General features: G+C 35.8%; 2 long non-coding RNA genes across 5 annotated transcripts in view; one reads left to right on the top strand and one right to left on the bottom strand.

Annotated features, from left to right (window-relative positions):
* LOC105066142 (uncharacterized) overlaps positions 1 to 17,892 on the bottom strand; it is a 52,889-nt gene that overhangs the window by 18,638 nt on the left and 16,359 nt on the right. For all 4 annotated transcript variants that reach the window (XR_006723462.2, XR_006723466.2, XR_006723464.2 and 1 more), the window contains exons 3-4: positions 10,267 to 10,423; positions 3,602 to 3,707 (exon numbers count right to left, since the gene is read on the bottom strand). This is a non-coding gene — a long non-coding RNA (uncharacterized LOC105066142). The remainder of the gene's footprint in view (positions 1 to 3,601; positions 3,708 to 10,266; positions 10,424 to 17,892) is intronic.
* LOC141579760 (uncharacterized) lies at positions 2,415 to 10,638 on the top strand. Its single transcript, XR_012511709.1, has 2 exons — positions 2,415 to 3,229; positions 8,096 to 10,638. It is a non-coding gene; the product is annotated as an uncharacterized LOC141579760 (long non-coding RNA).

The following is a 17,892-nucleotide window of genomic DNA, read 5'->3' as shown; positions in this document are numbered from 1 at the left end:
ATGCCAGCTTTGAATCCTCAGACTTGCCCTGGAAGGTGGTAGATCCTGCAGGGGCTTACAGCCAGGACTGAAAGGCACATAGCACTTTTCCCCATTTCCATCCGCCAGAGCCCAGCCCTATGGCCCGAGGCCAATGGCAAGGAAGATGGGAAAGTGTAGTCATCAGGTGTGTCCAGGAAGAGAACCAAAACGATCTGCTAAATACATAGCATTGTCCTTCCCACAAATGGACTGTTGGAATGAATAAAAGAATGAATGAAAAAAACTCACTAGAAAATAAAGGTGATCCACAATTTCATATCCCAGAAAAAATCACAATAAGAAATTGTGTGTTTAAAAATACGTTATCTTACTACAATAGCAACAAGCTCCTGGTAGATTTGAAAAATATATAGAAACAAAGGAAATTAAAAATTGTATATTCCCTACCAAGAGAGATGCCTGGATTTTTGTTGTTCTTTTGGTGTACGTACTTGACTTCTGTGACTTTACTGTTTTGCAGTCTTTTCCTCCATTTAATGTAAGCATTTTCCCATATCTTTGAAAATTCTACATTTATTGTGGATGTAGCATAGTTTTCTAATAAGTTCTCTCCTATTGGACATTTTGACAGTTTATAACATTTTTGCCATTAAAAATGCTGAGATGTATTCCTTTTAATAAGCTTTGTGCATATATACCCATGATTATTTCCATCTGTTCTTGCAATTATTTTTCCTCTTGCATTTACTCTTCAAAGAAATTATCCAAGTAATAGATGCAAATAGTTAGAAATCAAATAATATCAAAAGGAACTTTACTTTAAAAAAAAATAAAAAGGCAGTCTCCTTCCCTATGCCCAGATCTGACTCTTTTAGCTGTTAATTCTGATACTTATCTCTATATTTCTTCTTCTCACACTTAATCTATTTAAATGTTTCTTTGTTTTCTTTCCCAATTCTTGCTTCATTAATAAGGACTTCCAGTACGATGTTGAGAAGCAGTGGTGAGAGGCAGAATCATTTTCTTGTACCTGATGTTAGTGGGAAAGCTTTGAGTTTCTCACCATGTGATGTTAGCTACAGGTTTTGTGTAGATAGTGTTTATCAAGTTCCCTTTATTCTGAGTTTACTGGGTTTTTTTCATGAATGGGTATTGGATTTTGTCAACAAAATCCATCTATCGATACGATGATGTGATTTTTCTCTTTTAGCCTGTTGATGTGATGGGTTACATTAACTGTTTTTCAAATGTGGAACCAGTCCTGAATACCTGGGATAAATCCCACTCGATTGTGGTATATATTTCTTTACGTACTTTTGGATTTGATGTACTAATATTTTGTTGGGGTTTTTTGCATCTATGTTCATGGGAAGTACTGGTCTGTAGTTTTCCTGTACTGTCTTTGGTTTTGGTATTAGGGTAATGCAGGCCTCGTAGAATGAGTTAGAAAGTAAGTATTGCCTCTGCCTCTGTCCTCTGAAAGAGATGGTAGACCTTTGATGTAGTCTCTTCCTTTAAATACTTGGTAGAATTAACCAGTGAGCCTGTCTGGGCCTAATGCTTTGTGTTTTAGAAGGTTATTAATTATTGATTTTATTTCTTTAACAGATACAGGCTTATTCAAATCATCTTTTTCTTTAATGAGTTTTGACAGATTGTCCATTTCATCTAGATTATCAAATTTATGGGCATAGACTTGTTTAGAGTGTTCCTTTATTAACCTTTTAATTTCCATGGGCTCTGTAGTGATGTACCCTTTTTCATTGCTAACTTTACTAATTTGTTCCTTTTCTCTCTTTTTCTTAGCCTGTTAGGTAGTTATCAAGTTTACTGATCTTTTCAAAGAACCAGCTTTTGGTTTTCTTGGTTTTTTTTTTTACCCCATTGATTTTCTGTTTTAAATTTCATTGACTCTGCTCTGGTTCTTACTGTTTTTTTTTTTTCTTTCCCTTACTTTGGGTTTAATTTGCACTTTTTCTAGTTTCCTAAGGTGGAAACTTAATTATTGCTTTTAGGTCTTTCTTCTTTCCTAATGCATGCATCCAGTGTATAATTTTCCTTCTAAGCACTACTTTTGCTGCATCACACAAATTTTGACAAGTTGTATTTCCATTTATTTCAAGCTATTTTTAAATTTCTCTTGATTTCTTCTTTGACCCATGTATTATTTAGAAGTGTGTTTACTCCAAAATATTTTGATATCTCTCAATTATCTTTGTCTTTGATTTCTAGTTTAATTCCATTGTGGTAGCTACTCCTGCTCTCTTTTGATTAATGTTACCATAATATATTTTTCTATCCATTTATTTTTAGTCTATGTGTCTTTAAAGTGGGTTTCTTATAGACAGCATTTAGTTAGATTGTGTTTTTTGATCCACTCTGACAATCTCTTGTCTTTTTTCTTTTCTTTTCTTTCTCTCTTTTTTTTTTGGGGGGGGGTTGTGGGGAGGAACATTGGAACTCCAACTGAGATTCTGGGCTGTATAACCTTTGAACTCCTGTGCCATGCCTGAGACTGCAGTCTTGGTGTGGCCATGGACTTGGAAAAACCAAGAGGCAAAAGATCTGAGTGAGCAGATGACAGCATCAGGCAGGCAGAGAGGACTGCTTGCTTTCCCGGAGGGTTGTGTGAGACTCAGCTGTACATGCTTCCCTGCCCTTGAGTACCGTGAGGCATTCCATCTTGTGTGTGTGCGTATTTACTCAAGATCCCTGTAATCCAGCTCCTTTCCAGCAACAGTCTATTCCAGAAGAACACATAAGTCAGAAGATTAAAATCTTTGCGAGTTGCTAGGACTCTGATCATGATCATTCATCTGGGACACAGTAGTAAGTCTCTCTGGCTCAAAAGATGGTAGAAAATGAAATAAAATCAGTGTGAAAGTGTTTTGTACAGCTCTGTACAGTTGCTGGCAGTTAATGCTTTATGTGCACCCTATCACTGTATGTGTTAGCAAGTAAACACTGATCTTATTTTTCAACATAGTATTTAAAATTTCTGCTTTTCCTGTATCCATTTTAGGTTCTCCACACCTATGTTAGTAAGTGGAATGCAAACAAACAAAAAACCACAGTGTTCTAAATGGTATTTATGTCAAATAGCAGGAGTGGGAGTGCAGAATATAAAGAAACTCAAAGGCAGTTTAATAGTGCTAAAGAAAGGCAAATGGATTATTGGAAGGAAAAGGTTCGCTTTTCACACTCAATGTGGTTATGAGTTAATGCTGGCTGAATCTATAACATTCTGGTAAGTGCATATGTAATACTAGACTCCCCCCTCTTGCACCTAGCAAAGTTCGTTGCCCAGAATTATAGAAATCCTGTGTTGGACACCAATCCTTGCAGGTTTAACTCTTTGATATTTTCCTAGATAAGGACTTCATGTATATTTGTTTATAAAAAGGACACCTCTTCATATCCACACAGCTACAGAACTATCAGTGTGTTGAAAGTCTCGTCCAAAGTCAACGTCTGCTTTCTTCTCTCTGTGTTCTTCTCCTTCATGTATTACATGAGGAAGAAGCCTGGTTTAGTCTCAGCTCTCACTATTCATGACTGTTAGGCTCATATCTTATTGAGAAAATAATAGTCACAATTTAAGATTTAAAAAAATACTTACTGTAGACATTATTCATTGTGGACTCAATTCTTCCAGCCTTTGACTGCAGATCAATCCTGAGCAACAGATGGGTGAGAGTGGGCTCCTGAGAGCTCACAGTCCATTCCTAAGTGGCATAAAGTAAGATAGTCATAGCTGTCTCTTGCTTGTATTTGTAAACAATTTATGGGATTTCTGTATTTGATTTTAAGCTTATATTTGTATTCACATTTTTACTGTGAAAGTCACATGCAGATGTTGATGGTAAAAAATGAATGCCCCCCTCTTTCTACCATCCTCCTCTCCAGTCCCATTCCCCAGAGGAGACCACCGTGAGCAGTTTAACATGTCATGCAATTTTTAGATGACCTTGTTCTTGCCCCAGTAAGATGATGAAACGCCTTCCTCTGGTCAGATGGTATGGTCTTAACCTGTCATGAACTGGGAGTGTGTTTGAGAAGCCAGAGCTGGAAACCCCATAATCTCCTCAGTCATCGAGTCCTCCACCTCCCAGCATTTCCTGGTCTTCTGCAATCATGGTTTAACTCATTTCACCACATCCACGTTTATCCCTGCCATCCATTGTTCAAACTGTGGCCACAACAAGTTTCAAAACACAAATCTGATGCTTGCTTTATAAAACACCCACTGCTCAAAACACTTGGAAGGCTTTCCCTTGCTCTTAGGATAAAGACCAAATTACTCAATGCTGCATATAATACAGTGCTTACCACCTCTGCAGCCTCTCCTCATCACACCCCCTCTGCGCCCTGCATCTGTCAACGAGCTGCCTTACAGTCTTCATTCTTCACCATGCCCTTCAGTTAGCTTCTAGTCTAGTTCAGATTTAAGCTCAGAATTTAGTTCCCTTTCTCAAGGGAAACCTTTCCGGAAGCATTAGGGAAGGTTCTGTTTCGCAGCTTTAAAGTATCACATATTTCTCCTTGTAGCACTGAATATGACGAAAATTTTACATTCTGTGTTTGATTAGTATATTCCCCCACTAAACTCCCCAATATCCTAATAGGGTGCCTGGCACATAGTTGGAGCTCTTCATTATTAGGTGAATTGATCATGCCCCCATTCCATCCTAGTCTTGCCCACTGTCACTTTACTCTGGACAATATAACATTTCCCTCCCTGTTGTCTCGTCTCTTTCTAAACCTATGCTGCTCTTCTCCTCCAGTCAATCCTTTGGATCTGATGAGTTGCCTTAAACATAAATCTGCATGTCTTTCTTTCATATATAGTTTACGATGGTGTTTTGCTTCACTTAGGAAAAAATCCAAACTCTCTCCAAGCCCTAAAATTCTACCTCTCTAGACTTCTCTTCACCACTTTCCTGTTTTTACCCTAACTGCTTCTCTCTGTTCTGGACTTCTTGGCCCTGCCTGGAACAGTTTTCTCTCTCCCTGCACTCCTGCCTCCCCTGCAAACGAAACATTTAGTTAAGTCCTACTTATCCTTCAGATTAAAAGTTTCCTCAGAGAGGCCACTGTAGCTCTTTTTCTTATAACTTCCATGTTATGTTGTTATCTGTTTCTCCAAAACCTTCCACCAGACTATCAGCAGAATTTAGTCACCACTGTGTCCTTTCTGCTTGCCATGTGATAGGTCTTAACAGTGAAAGAAGGAATTAACTTCTTGGTCAGCTGTAGCTAGAAAAAAAAAGTTCAATGTGAACTTTGTTAAAACCGAAGTGTTTTTGGCAGACAAACTTCATCATTTGAATAGATAATTCAATTAATATTTATTGAATGAATGAGCTGCATTTTGTGGCTCAACTCCCTCAGCTGGTGAGGGTTTTACCGGGAGGCTATTTCATCCTGGCAGGCTCATTGAACAAAGATACAGCCTTGTCCTGAGTAAAATGTTTTGTGAGCGCCGTATTAAAGTTTTTGTGTGACAGAAGTGGATGTATATCCCCATATGTTTTGAACCACGATTATGTCTTTCTCCATGCCATGTGATTCCATTGAATTTGGGACCTGATGCTCTTCCACATTCAAAAGGATACCAACCTCTTTTTAAAGTCCCAGTGATCGCCAAAAGGGGATGGTGCTAAGTTTAAAAATGTAGAGGGACTGTTTGGTTGTCACAAGGACTGAGGACGCTATTTGTATTTCGTGATGGAGCCAAGGATGCTAAATGTCTTAAAAGCTGGGAGTCCTGCACAACAAAGTACTGCCTTGCCTAATTTGTCAATTACACCCCTGCTGGGAAGCATGGAAGGAGACGCAGAAGAGTTTCCTGAATGCCAGAGATAAAGGCATCCATTAAGACTGGATAAGTAGACCCAAGAATGGTCTTCCATTTGGGCATGAATATGGCAGTTTCTTAGAACATTTCTTATAACAAAACATACAATTAACCAAACACAAGTTTAGTAGCTGAACCCCACATATCTAGTTTTAACCAACTCTGGAGAACATTACACTTTAGTTAACCTTTAATTATCTGAAATCCAACTATTGTCACAAACCCAGCCAAGGCATCCAGGAAGGTGAGATTATGAAATGTGAGAATCCTCCTTCTGTGGAATGAGTCTCTAGATTCTATTCCTGCAGCTAGTTGGCACTCTAGAAAGCTACCCTACCTTGAATGCCTCCTTCAGCTCCCCATAGAAATGCCTTCATAGAAACATAACTTAATATCCTCTTGACTTTTGTTGAGGATTACTAGAAATCAAAATGAGCCAAAAATGTTTCAACTTTATACAGGTTTTGTTGAAAATAAAAATATTATAATATATAGTGCTTCTTACCTAAATATCATTAAATGTCATGTTAGGAAAATTTTTTTTCTCTTCTCATACCTGCTGATATTAGATAACAGCTAGATAATTTATTTGGTTCCCTTTTGCCTTGATTGCTGGGTAACAGAGCTCCCAGTTTGTGCTCAGTTTTTTAGCCTAGGTTTTTCTGTAGTACATAACCCTTTGGCTCATGTTTTATTGTGTATTTTAGACAGAATTTACATGCAATAAAATGCACATAAGTGTTTGATACAACGAATTTTGACAATTTTATATGTCTGGGTTAGCAATCATCAGATCAACTTTATTACCCCAGAAGTTCCCTTGTACCGCTTTCCAGAATTTCCTCCATCTGCTGCAACTGCTTTCTGGTTTCTGACCATAGATTAGTTTTTGGCTATTTTTGAACTTTACTTGAATGGAGTTATAGAGTATGTCATCTTTTAGTCTGGCTTTTTTCACTTAACATAATGTTTTTGACTTCCACGTTGTTGCATGAATCAGTATTTGTTTCTTTTTAATTGCTGAGTAGTACTTTACTTTTTAGTATACTACACATTGTTTATCATTTCTCCTGCATATGGATATTTTAGTTGTTTACAATATTTGGCTATTATGGATGAAGTTGCTGTGAACATTTGTGTACAATTCTTTGTGGACAGCTCGTGTTTTGAAATCTTTGTTTAATGATTTGCTTGTGAAAGCATCTTTGTTGTAAACCTCACATTTGTCTGGGGGAGGGTGGGTAAAGTATAAATAGTAAATACACAAAAATCTGGCAGTCCAAGTATGATTAGATTTACAGTCATAACTTAAACACTAAAAACAACTTATAACTTTTAGTTTCCCATTGTTTTCAAATTGAAGGCCAAGCCAAATATATAACTTAACCCTTCAAATAAACTTCTGCAATTTGGATAACTTCTTATTTAAATTCCCCCTAAGGTTGCTACCTTTTCACTTCCTCATTTTCCTTGTCCAGTAGGCATACCAGGCTTAATATAGTCAAGGCCAAACTTAAATTTTCTCCCCAAAACCTAACCCTCCTACATTCTCATCTCAACTATTCTTTCCCAGTTGCTGAGGCTAAAAATATGGCATCATCCTTGATTCCTTTTTCACAAACCTTACATCTAATCTATTAGCAAATCTAGTGCTCTCCACCTTCAAATGCAGATAATCAGGAATCCAGCCATTTATCACTCTCTCTACTGCTAATGTCCTAGTCAAAGCCACTATCATCTCTTGCTTGGATTAGTGTAGTAGCCTCCTGGCTGGTCTTCCTGCTTCTGTCTTGGTTCCTAGAGCCGCTCAACAGAGCTGCTACAGTGTCCTTTCTCAATCTCAGTTACATCAGTCACTCCTCTGCTTCAATCCCAACATTTTCATTCAGAATAAGAGCCAGAGTTCTCACGGTGGTCTACAAGGCCATGGGTAATCTGGCCTCCCAGGACCTCTCCCTACATCATCTTCCTCTCCCCCTTTTCACTCCTTTCCAGTCACATGGCTGCCTCACTTTCCTTTGAACTCCTACCAAGAGCAGTCCTGCCTCAGAATGTCTGTACTTGCTGTTTCTGGACCAGGGCTTCCACTCCTCCCACTTCCAGCCCCTCCATGTTTCCCAGAGTTCACTGCCTTACTTCATTCATGTTTCTACTCAGTCACTTCGTTAGATAGGTCTTGTCTGATCACCTTTTCTAAAGTGAACCCCCTTTCACCCCAACACCAGCAATGTCTATTTGTATTGTATTCTTCCTTAGCCCAACCCAGGCCAGACCATGAAGACAGCTTCAAGTTCGAGGATGGGCCAAAATGATGACAAGAACTTGACTCAAGATTCCTGAAACAGCTACTAAACAACGCAAAGCGTCAACAATAAGGAAGTGACTGGGGACACTTTCCTGCAGCATCCCTTGCTTTCTCATGGAGCCTCCTCTGGCATTTGGTGTTCTCCGCAGCCCACATGGTAGAGGAGCACAGAACTGCGGGCTTTGCCTCACCCACCCATCCCCCCAGCCATTCAACAACCAGAAACAACCTGTACTATCTTATCATTCTGCTGTGCACCGAGTTGTTCCTGGGTGTCCTTGTGACTTTACCTATCCCCCCTTATCTGTGCCTGCACTCCAGTAGGGTCTAAGAGTTTTCCAGACTGTCTCTTAGGGGCCTTCCTGGCCATGACCTATCACAATGCCTTACTTTCTCTACGATTCCTATCATCACCTGACCTATTATATGTTTATTCTTCCGCCTATTTGTAGTAACATGGAAGTTCCCTGAGAAGAGAGACAACTCTTTTTGTTCATGCTGTAGCCCCTCCCCAGTACCTAGAATAGCACCTGGCATGTAGTAAATACTCACTCAATAAATATTTATGGAATTAACTTAGTTCAATGTATTTAACAGGGTTCTATGTAGTCTCCAAAAAAAATTGGCATCATTGTATAGACTTCAGTGGCTGCTAACGTCAAACCAAACCAAACCTCTCTTTTTGCTTTTTTCTTTCCTTTGAGTTTCAGAATGTTATTTAGGGGTTGGAATGGCCACAGGAATGCAAGTTGCATACACCTCAGATTTGGTACTGGGTTTGCTACCATGTTAGGAAAGTGAGCTGGGCACTGTGTCTTTAGTAGCCAGAGTCGAAGAAAATTTATTTTCTTATTTAATGTCTAAAGTTCAAATTACTTCTGATCTAGAGATCCCTTGGATGTGATAATGTTGAATCACATTGGAGAATAAAAGCTGGAAGAGAGTGTATTGAAATTCAGACTTATTCACAAGTAAAAGGCCTCTTGGAAACAACATTCTGAGAAAGGTCCTGCTTGTTCAAAAAGCTGCATGTTTTGGGGACTAAAGGGGTGTGACTGAAGAAGACTCAAATACAAATTGTAGCTTCCCATTGATTCATGCCAATAAATACTTTTATCAAGGGTCTAGTATATCAGATGTTTACTTCAAATATGTAATCCTAATTGTAACCTATTTTTTTTTAAGTCAACATTGTCTCTATAGTAAAATATTTTCTACTAGATTACCCAGAAAATCCATCTCCCTGGGGGTCAATAAGTAACATTCAGTGAGCACCCATGTGTGCAGGTTACAGCACTAAACTCTGACCTAAAGGAATCTGCAGTTTCTATCTGCCTGGGGGTATTGGTTGAAAAGAGAATAATAAGCTTGCTTCTCTTTCTCTAGAAGTCTTATTGCTTCCAGTGGAAGAAAAGACGTTGACTAATAAAACTGTTTTTATAGCTCTCTTTTTGTAATATGGAAACAACTAAAATTTGTATTGCAGATTCTGATAGGATAGTTCATATTGAGGTGGAGTATTTTAAAGCAATTCTCAAACATCATATCATTTTGTCCATAAATAATATATCTCTTTTCTTTTTAAAGCAAAAACCACAATACTGTTATCCCCATTCTCAATAAAATTAACATTAATTCTTTTAGCATCTAACATACATCTAAATCTATGTTCAGATTTTCTCAGTTAAAAATGGCTTTTTGATATTGGTTTGTTTTTTTGGGGGGGAGATAGGTAATTATGTTTGCATATTTAGTTTTGGAGGGGGTACTGGGGGTTGAACCCAGGACCTTGTGTGTGCTAAGCATGTTCTCTACCACTTGAACTACACCCTCCCCCTGATAGTTGGTTTGTTTGAACTGGGATTCAAGCAAGGTCTACAGTTTGCACTTGATTGCTATATCCTTAAATCTATTTTAATCTATGAATTCATCTCTTCTTTACCCTCCAGTCAGTTATTGATTGAAAAGTTAGGTTATGTGTCCTGTAATATTTCCCACATTGTGGATTTTTCTGATTGAGTTTTCACAGAGTTATTTAAAATATTCCTGTATCTCCTGTTTTGTTTTGTTTTGTTTTGTAAACTGATAGCTTTGGAGGAGGAATTCAATTCAGGTTACTTACCTATTTACAATTATTTTGGCAAACACACTCCATTGGCTGTGCTGTAATCTTCCTATTGCATCACATTAATAGGCAGTGATGGTCAGCTTGATTGATGGGTTCAGGCAGGTTTCTATAATTTTATTTAAAATTCTTAATTATGAATATAATATATTCACTGTGGAAAAATTAGAAAATACAGATAGCGATAAATAAGAAAATAAAAAGCAAGTGTATTCCCACAATCCAAAGAAGACTACCATTTACATTTGGTATATGTCTTAACAGGTTTTTTCTGTGTTAGTTGATTAGTATTGAAACTTTCTCCTGTCTCTCCCTTATTAGACTTATGCTGCTTTTTAAAATATCCAATAAATCTTTTCAGTTAATGACTATTTGGGGGTGCTTATTATTATTATTATTGTTGTTGTTGTTGTTATTGTTATTATTATTTTATTATTAATTATGTATGATACCAGAAAGACGAAAGGAGGCAGGAAGGGTGCAGTTTGAGCACCTGCTATGTAGCAGTGCTTTTACCTTCCTTTTTACTTATCTTCACACTGACCTTGTCAGAGAAGCATCATATTCCCATTTTATAAAAGAGGAAATTGAGACTCAGACTTGTTGGAGTCTTTAACTCTGAGTCCAGAGTCTTGAAATCTTCTGATTCAAATCCAAAGTCCTAACATTCATTTCCTTCCTGAATTTTGTGACACTCATATCATATAGGACCATTATATCCAGTTAGGTAAAAATGTACTTGATGGGCATGAAAAAACGTATCAGTTGCTTACAATGCTTGAGAGATTTTATTTGATCTTTAGCAAGGCAAACTTATTTAGGCATGTAAAAACAAAGTAAAGAAAGTTCTCCATTTTTCCCAAAGTTTTGCATGTTTTCTATGTTCTACTTCATCTTTACTGTTTATATCTTTTCTTGTGGTAGTGATAGTTAAGAGTCTTTAACCGAAAGTAGGTAAAAGAATGGAAAAGAGGATAAAAATCCATAATGGAGGAGGTTGGGTTTGCAGTTATCTATAAATCCTGAGTCATATCAATTCTTAGAGTTAATTCAAAGGAGCATAGAATTTTAGAACTGGAAGGTATCTTAAAGATCATCTTCTGGAACATTCTTAATATATATCAAAAAGTCTAAAGCCCCAGTGAGTTCAGTGACTTTTCTCAGGTCACTCAACTGCTGTGATATCAAGGCATGATTTAAACTCAACATCTTTGACCTCCAGTTTTGTATCGCCATTGTGTGAGTATAATCCATTTTGAGAATTTTCCCTCTATGAACAGAAGGAAATGCTTAAACAATCTTGTTACACTTAGGGTGTGCATTGGTTTTACCAGATTCAGAAGCATGTCCTACAGTCATAAAACATGTGCCAAGAATGGTTTCCTACTATTGTGAAAGCTGAGGGCCAGGATACAAAGAGGAACTTCAGACAGGGAGAGAAAACACATTTTAAATAAGGCTATGATTATAATTTTTTCTAGTTTCTTTAATTCTGTGCAGGAAAAGTTTAAATAAATGTGCCTCTTGGAACCATTTTAATTCCAAAATAAAAGTAGAAGGATATAAGCTTGTTTGTAATGTTACATATCACACTTCTTAAAATAGAAATATTTGAATATAGGAAAGTACAAAAATGTAAAACTCATTAGGTAAAATTTAAGCAAAATCTTTTATTTATGCTATAATTTAAAATGAAAACATAAAATTTAAAAATAAATGGCAGGAAACAACTCATTGTTCACTCAGTAACAAGCTCATGGGGCAATGATTTGAAGCAGCTAGATGATGTGTTTAGTATCCAGTTTCCTACCATTTTGTATAAACAGTGCCTCTCTGTTTCCTTCATGGATAAATTTAACCTAAAAATCAGTCTCAGTGTCTCCAGTGCTGTCCTGTTTGTAAGGCAATAATCAGTCCACAGGTTTTTGACACTTCGTGGCTTACAGGATATCCTTCAGCAGACAGACCTGCATTACTTACCCAATTTCTAATGATATTTCTGGACTGCGAACAGGGACTGATGGTGCCATGTGGCATATGGCTATTTATTCTGGCTTCTAAGCAATTGGAATGCAGGGAACTATTTAGTTCCATGGTATTTGACAGAAGGGAACAGATTTGCTAGACGAGGATGAAAATAAGCATGTCATTGTAGGCTGAGAATAAATTGGCATAAATGTAGTATCCATCCTATACTCATATCCAGTAGTAAAGAACAATATCAGATACCACCAATGTTCACACCAAAGAAGTATTTTAAAAAAATACATAATTGGGGAGAAGAAACTCTGATGTACCCATCAACTAACTAACAATTATCATCTCATAGCTGATCTAATTTGCCCCCATCTACTCCCCTGCCCTGACTATATTAAAGCAAATTCCAGAATCAAATTATTATTATTTTTTAACATTATTTTATTGAGTAATAGTCATTTTACAATGTTGTGTCAAATTCTAGTGTAGGGCACAATTTTTCAGTTATATATGAACATATAGATATTCATTGTCACATTTTTTTTTTGCTATGAGCTACCACAAGATCTTGTTTATATTTCCCTGTGCTATACAGTATACTCTTGCCTATCTATTCTGCATTTTAAAATCCCAGTCTGTCCCTTCCCACCCCCCGCCCCCTTGGCAACCACAAGTTTGTACTCTAGCAGATATCAAATTATTTTACCCACAAATATTTTAGTATTTATCTCTACAAGACAGGGACTCTCTTTCTTTTTAGCAGCCATAATACTATATCACACCTAAAAACTGGACAATAAAAATTTAATTCATTAAACATAGTTACCATTGAAATTTCCTTTTTCTTTTAAGCCTGTATGATGAATCAGTATCCAAGTAAGATTCATATATTTTAATTGGTTGTTTCTTAAATCTTTTTTTAAATTAAAATTTAAAAAAAATTTTTAATTGTAGTAAAATATACATAACATAAAATTTATCATCTTAACCACTTTTAAGTGTACAGTTCTGTAGTGTTAATTAAGTACATTCACATTGTTGTGTAACCATCACTACCATCCATCTTCAGAACTCTTTTCATTTTGCAGAACTAAAACTCTATGTCCATTAAATAATCACTCTCCATTCCTCCATTCCCCAGCCCCTTGGCAACCACCATTCTACTTTCTGTCTCTATGGATCTGACTACTTTAGGTACCTCATATAAGTTCAATCATACAGTATTTGTCTTTCAGTAACTGGCTTATTGCACTTAGCACAATGTTCTCGAGGTTCATTCATGTTGTAGTAATGTCAGAATTTCATTCCTTTTTAAGGCTGAATACTATTCTATTGTATGTATATACCATATATCATTTATTTATTCATCTGTTGATGAACACTTGGGTTGCTTCCACCACTTAGCTATTGTGAATAATGCTTCTACGAACATGGGTGTACAAATATCTTTGAAACCCCGCTTTAAATTCTTTTGGATATATACCCAGAAGTGGAATTGCTGGATTTCTAATTTTTATGTTTTTTAGTTTTTTTAAATAGTAGCCATCCTAATAGGTGTGAAGTGGTATCCCATTGAGGTTTTGATTTGCATTTCCATAGTGGCTAATGATGAGCATATTTTCATTGGCTTATTGGCCATTTGTTTATCTTCTTTGGAGAAATGTCTTTTCAAGTCCTTTGTCCATTTTTTAATCAGTTTGTTTTTCACTGTTAATTTGTAGGAGTTCTTTATATATTCTGATATTACCCTTTATTAGATAAATGATTTGCAACTATTTTCTCCCATTCCATAAATTAACATTTCAATCCAATTTCGTCTTCAGTAATGTTTTAAATTTTGATGTAGTCCAACTTGCCTACTTTTACTCTTGTTGCTTGTGCTTTTTATGTCATATGAAACAAACCATTGCCATATCCAATGTCATGACAATTTATAGTTTTAGCTTATATTTAGGACTTTGATACACTTTTAGTTAATTTTTGTATTTGGTGTAAAGTAAGAGTCTTAAATCTCTTTTAATCTATAGATCTCTCACTTTCTTCTTTTCTCTCCCTTGCCCACTGCTCTCATTTCCCCCCTGCAATTTATTTGTTCAAGAAACTGGGTTGTTTGTCCTTCAAAACATTGTTGATCACATCCTTGTGGTTTCATTTAACAGGTTCCCCTGTTTCTCTTCACTGCATTTCTTATAAGCTGGTAGCTGGCTCTAAAGGTGTGATTAAATTCTAGCTCAATTTTTTTTTTGGCAAGAATACTTCATAGGTAATATAAGCACATCAGGAGGCATGTAATATCTGGTTATCTTTTTCGTTGTGATGTTAACCATGGAACAATAATTACTAGGATCTATTTACTCCTAAGGGTTACAAAGAAGTGATATTTTAATTCTCTCATTCCCTTTTCACTTATTTCCTGGAAAAAACCTGAATAGAGAAACTTCCCATCAACTAATTAATTATCTTAGGGTTCATATAAGAAATGGGATAAATATTTCTTTCCCCTAACAATTTTCAAAATAATGAATTGCTTCCTTAGAGACTCCAATAGTGACAAATGTTTTCTTTTTTGTTTTATTATAAACACAACATGAACTCATGAAAATATGTATGATGTAACTTAATTCATTTCATTTTAGTTATTAGTCTTATTTGTGCTCAAGTTGTCCCATCTTTTTCAGTAGGAGCCTCTTCATTTTGACTCTTGATTCCTTTTGAAATAATCATATTAATCTTTGATAGCTTTCTTGCTTTCTGTAATGGTAAGCTGTTCCAGGCTTGTTTTTAACATTTTTTTCCTCCAGATCAAGAATCAGCCAATTTCTGAGGAGCTGATTCATGTTACTGAGAAATTTAGAGAAGAAAACTTGGAGTATAAAATGTGCTCATTGCCACTGAATTGGCCTTTATTACTAGACCTTTTCAAATGAACTGATCATTTACATGTGAGTGTTTATATATATAACATAAAATACAATATATTACATATATATAATATAAAAGATGATAAAACATTAATTCATCCTGATACTGCCAGTATAGGAATTTTACATAACTGATTTTACATCTGTGGTTCTTTCTCTCATTCTTTACTTTATTCTCATAACATATACACATAAGCCGCAACGTCACAATAGCAACACTATACCATCAATAATATTATTTAAAACAGTTTATAAAACATTTTCTTAGTTTCCTTGTCCTTAAAGATATATACCACTAAGAGTGTACAAATAGATTGCTATACTTATCTAACTTTTAAATAAGAGCTTTGTTGAGATATAATTCATATATCATACATTTCACATAATTCAACTGTAAAATTCAGTGTTTTTTAAATATATATTCTTATTGAAATATAATCAATTTACAATGTGTCAGTTTCTGGTGTACAGCACAATGCTTCAGTCATATAGGAACATACATATATTCGTCTTCATATTCTCTTTAACCGTAAGTTACAAGATATTGAATATAGTTCAAAATTCAGTGAGTTTTAGCATACACACAGAGTTGTGCAACCACTGCCACAATTAATTACAGAACATTTTCATTATGCCAAAAAGAAACCCTGTACACATTAGTAGTCAGAACTCTTTCTCCCCAGCTGCCCTTCCAGCCCTAGACAAATACTAATCTACTTTCCATCTCTGTGGATTTGTCTAATCTGGATATTTACACCAAGTTACACCAATGGAATTATATGTGATGTTTTGTGTCTGGCTTCTTTCACTCAGCATAATGTTTTTCAAAGTTCATCCATGTTATTGTATATATTAGTACTTCATTCCTTTTTATTACTAAATAATATTTCATTGAATTGTTATACTGGATTTTATCTGCCATTCATCAGTTGATGGACATGTGGATTGTTTCCACTTTTGCCTATTATGATTAATGCTTCTATGAACATTTGTGTACAAGTTTTTTGCATGAACATATGTTTTTGTTTCCCTTGAGTGTCTACCTAGAAGTGGAATTGCTGGGCCATAGAGTAACTCTGTGTTTAACTTTTAAGGAAATGTCAGACTGTTTTCTAAAGTGGCTGGTCCATTTTACATTCCCATCTGCATTGTATGAGGGTTCCAAATTTCTCCACATCTTTCCCAGCACTTGTATTATCTGACTTTTTGATTACAGCCATCCTAGTGACAGCTCATTATGGTTTTTACTTGTATTTCCCTCATGGCTAATGCTTTGCTTTATGTTTAGTTTGCTCTCTTTTTCCAATGTCTTAAGGTGGATGTTTAAGTTTTGATTTCAGATCTTTCTTCTTTTTAAAATAGGCATTTATAGCTACGATGTCCTTTAACCACAGTTTTTGTTGCATCCCATAAATTTTTGTATGTTGTGTCCCCATTTTCATTTATTTAGAAGTATTTTCTAATTTTTCTTGTGATTTCTTCTTTTACTGATAATATAGGGGTGTGCGCTGTATAATTTTCACATACTTTTTAGTATCCCAAATTTCTTTCTATATTGCTGTTTTCATTCCACTGTGGTTGGAGAACACACTGTGTGTGATTTTAATCATTCTAAATTTATTGAATTTGTAGTATGTCCTAGCATATGGTCTGTTCTAGAGAATGTTCCATGTGTACTTGAGAAGAATGTGCACTCTGTTTTCGTTGGGTAGAGTTGATTTACAGATATCTGTTAGGGCTAGTAGGTTTACAGAGTTCTTCAAGTCTTCTATTTTCATGCTGATCTTCTGCCTAGTTGTTCTATCCATATTGAAAGTGGGGGTTATTGGTCTCCAACTATTATTGTTGAATTGACTATTTCTCCCTTCAAGTCTGTCAATGTTTGCTTCATGCATTTTGGGGCTCTGTTCTTAGAAGCATACATGTTTATAATTATTATATCTTTCTATTGGATTGATACCTTAATCATAATAAAATTATTCTTTTTATCAATAGTAAATAATTTTGAAGTCTCTTTCATCTGATATTAATATAGCTGCTCCAGCTTTCTTATGGTTGTTTACATGATATATCTTTTTCCAGCCTTTTATTTTCAACCTTTTTATATCTTGAATCAAAAATGTCTTATAGATAGTATATAGTTGAATCTTGATCCAACTGGGAATTTGGGAGCTCCATTTTCTTGGCCACATATGCTCAGAGTGGAGTCTTCTTTATTCTGAGCTGGAGAGAAGGGAAGAGGGTAGTAGGTTGTGGCTAAAGTGCCATAGACTCTGACTGTTCTTACTGAGATCTAGTAGATTTTCTTTAGTAAACATTTCTTCATTTGCTGTATGCCCTCAGGACAATTTCAGAGATTTAAATTAAAAAAAATATTTTCACCGTTTACAGCTGTTTCACTGGAGAACAAGTCTATAGAACTCTTCACCCTACCATTCAGATCATCTCCTTATTTAAGTTTTGATTGTAGAAAATTTCAAACATATTAAAAAGAGAGAAAACAATATAATAAACCTTCATAAGCTAAGCAGTCATCTTAAACAATTATGAAACGTGGCCATATTTTGCCTTCTTTTCCTTCCTCCTTTAGATTATTTTGAAGCAAATCTTCAATATTATATAATTTCTTCTATAAACACTGTTTTTCAAATTCCTCCTCTCCCTCTCCCTCCCTCCCTTTCTCTCTCTCTCTCTCTCTCTCACACACACACACACACACACACAC

This window comes from Camelus bactrianus, chromosome 14 (genome assembly GCF_048773025.1).
Source record: "Camelus bactrianus isolate YW-2024 breed Bactrian camel chromosome 14, ASM4877302v1, whole genome shotgun sequence".
Taxonomy (NCBI): Eukaryota; Metazoa; Chordata; class Mammalia; order Artiodactyla; family Camelidae; genus Camelus; species Camelus bactrianus.
Note: the sequence above shows the minus strand (reverse complement) of the source record. Positions and strands in the feature narration are given on the sequence as shown.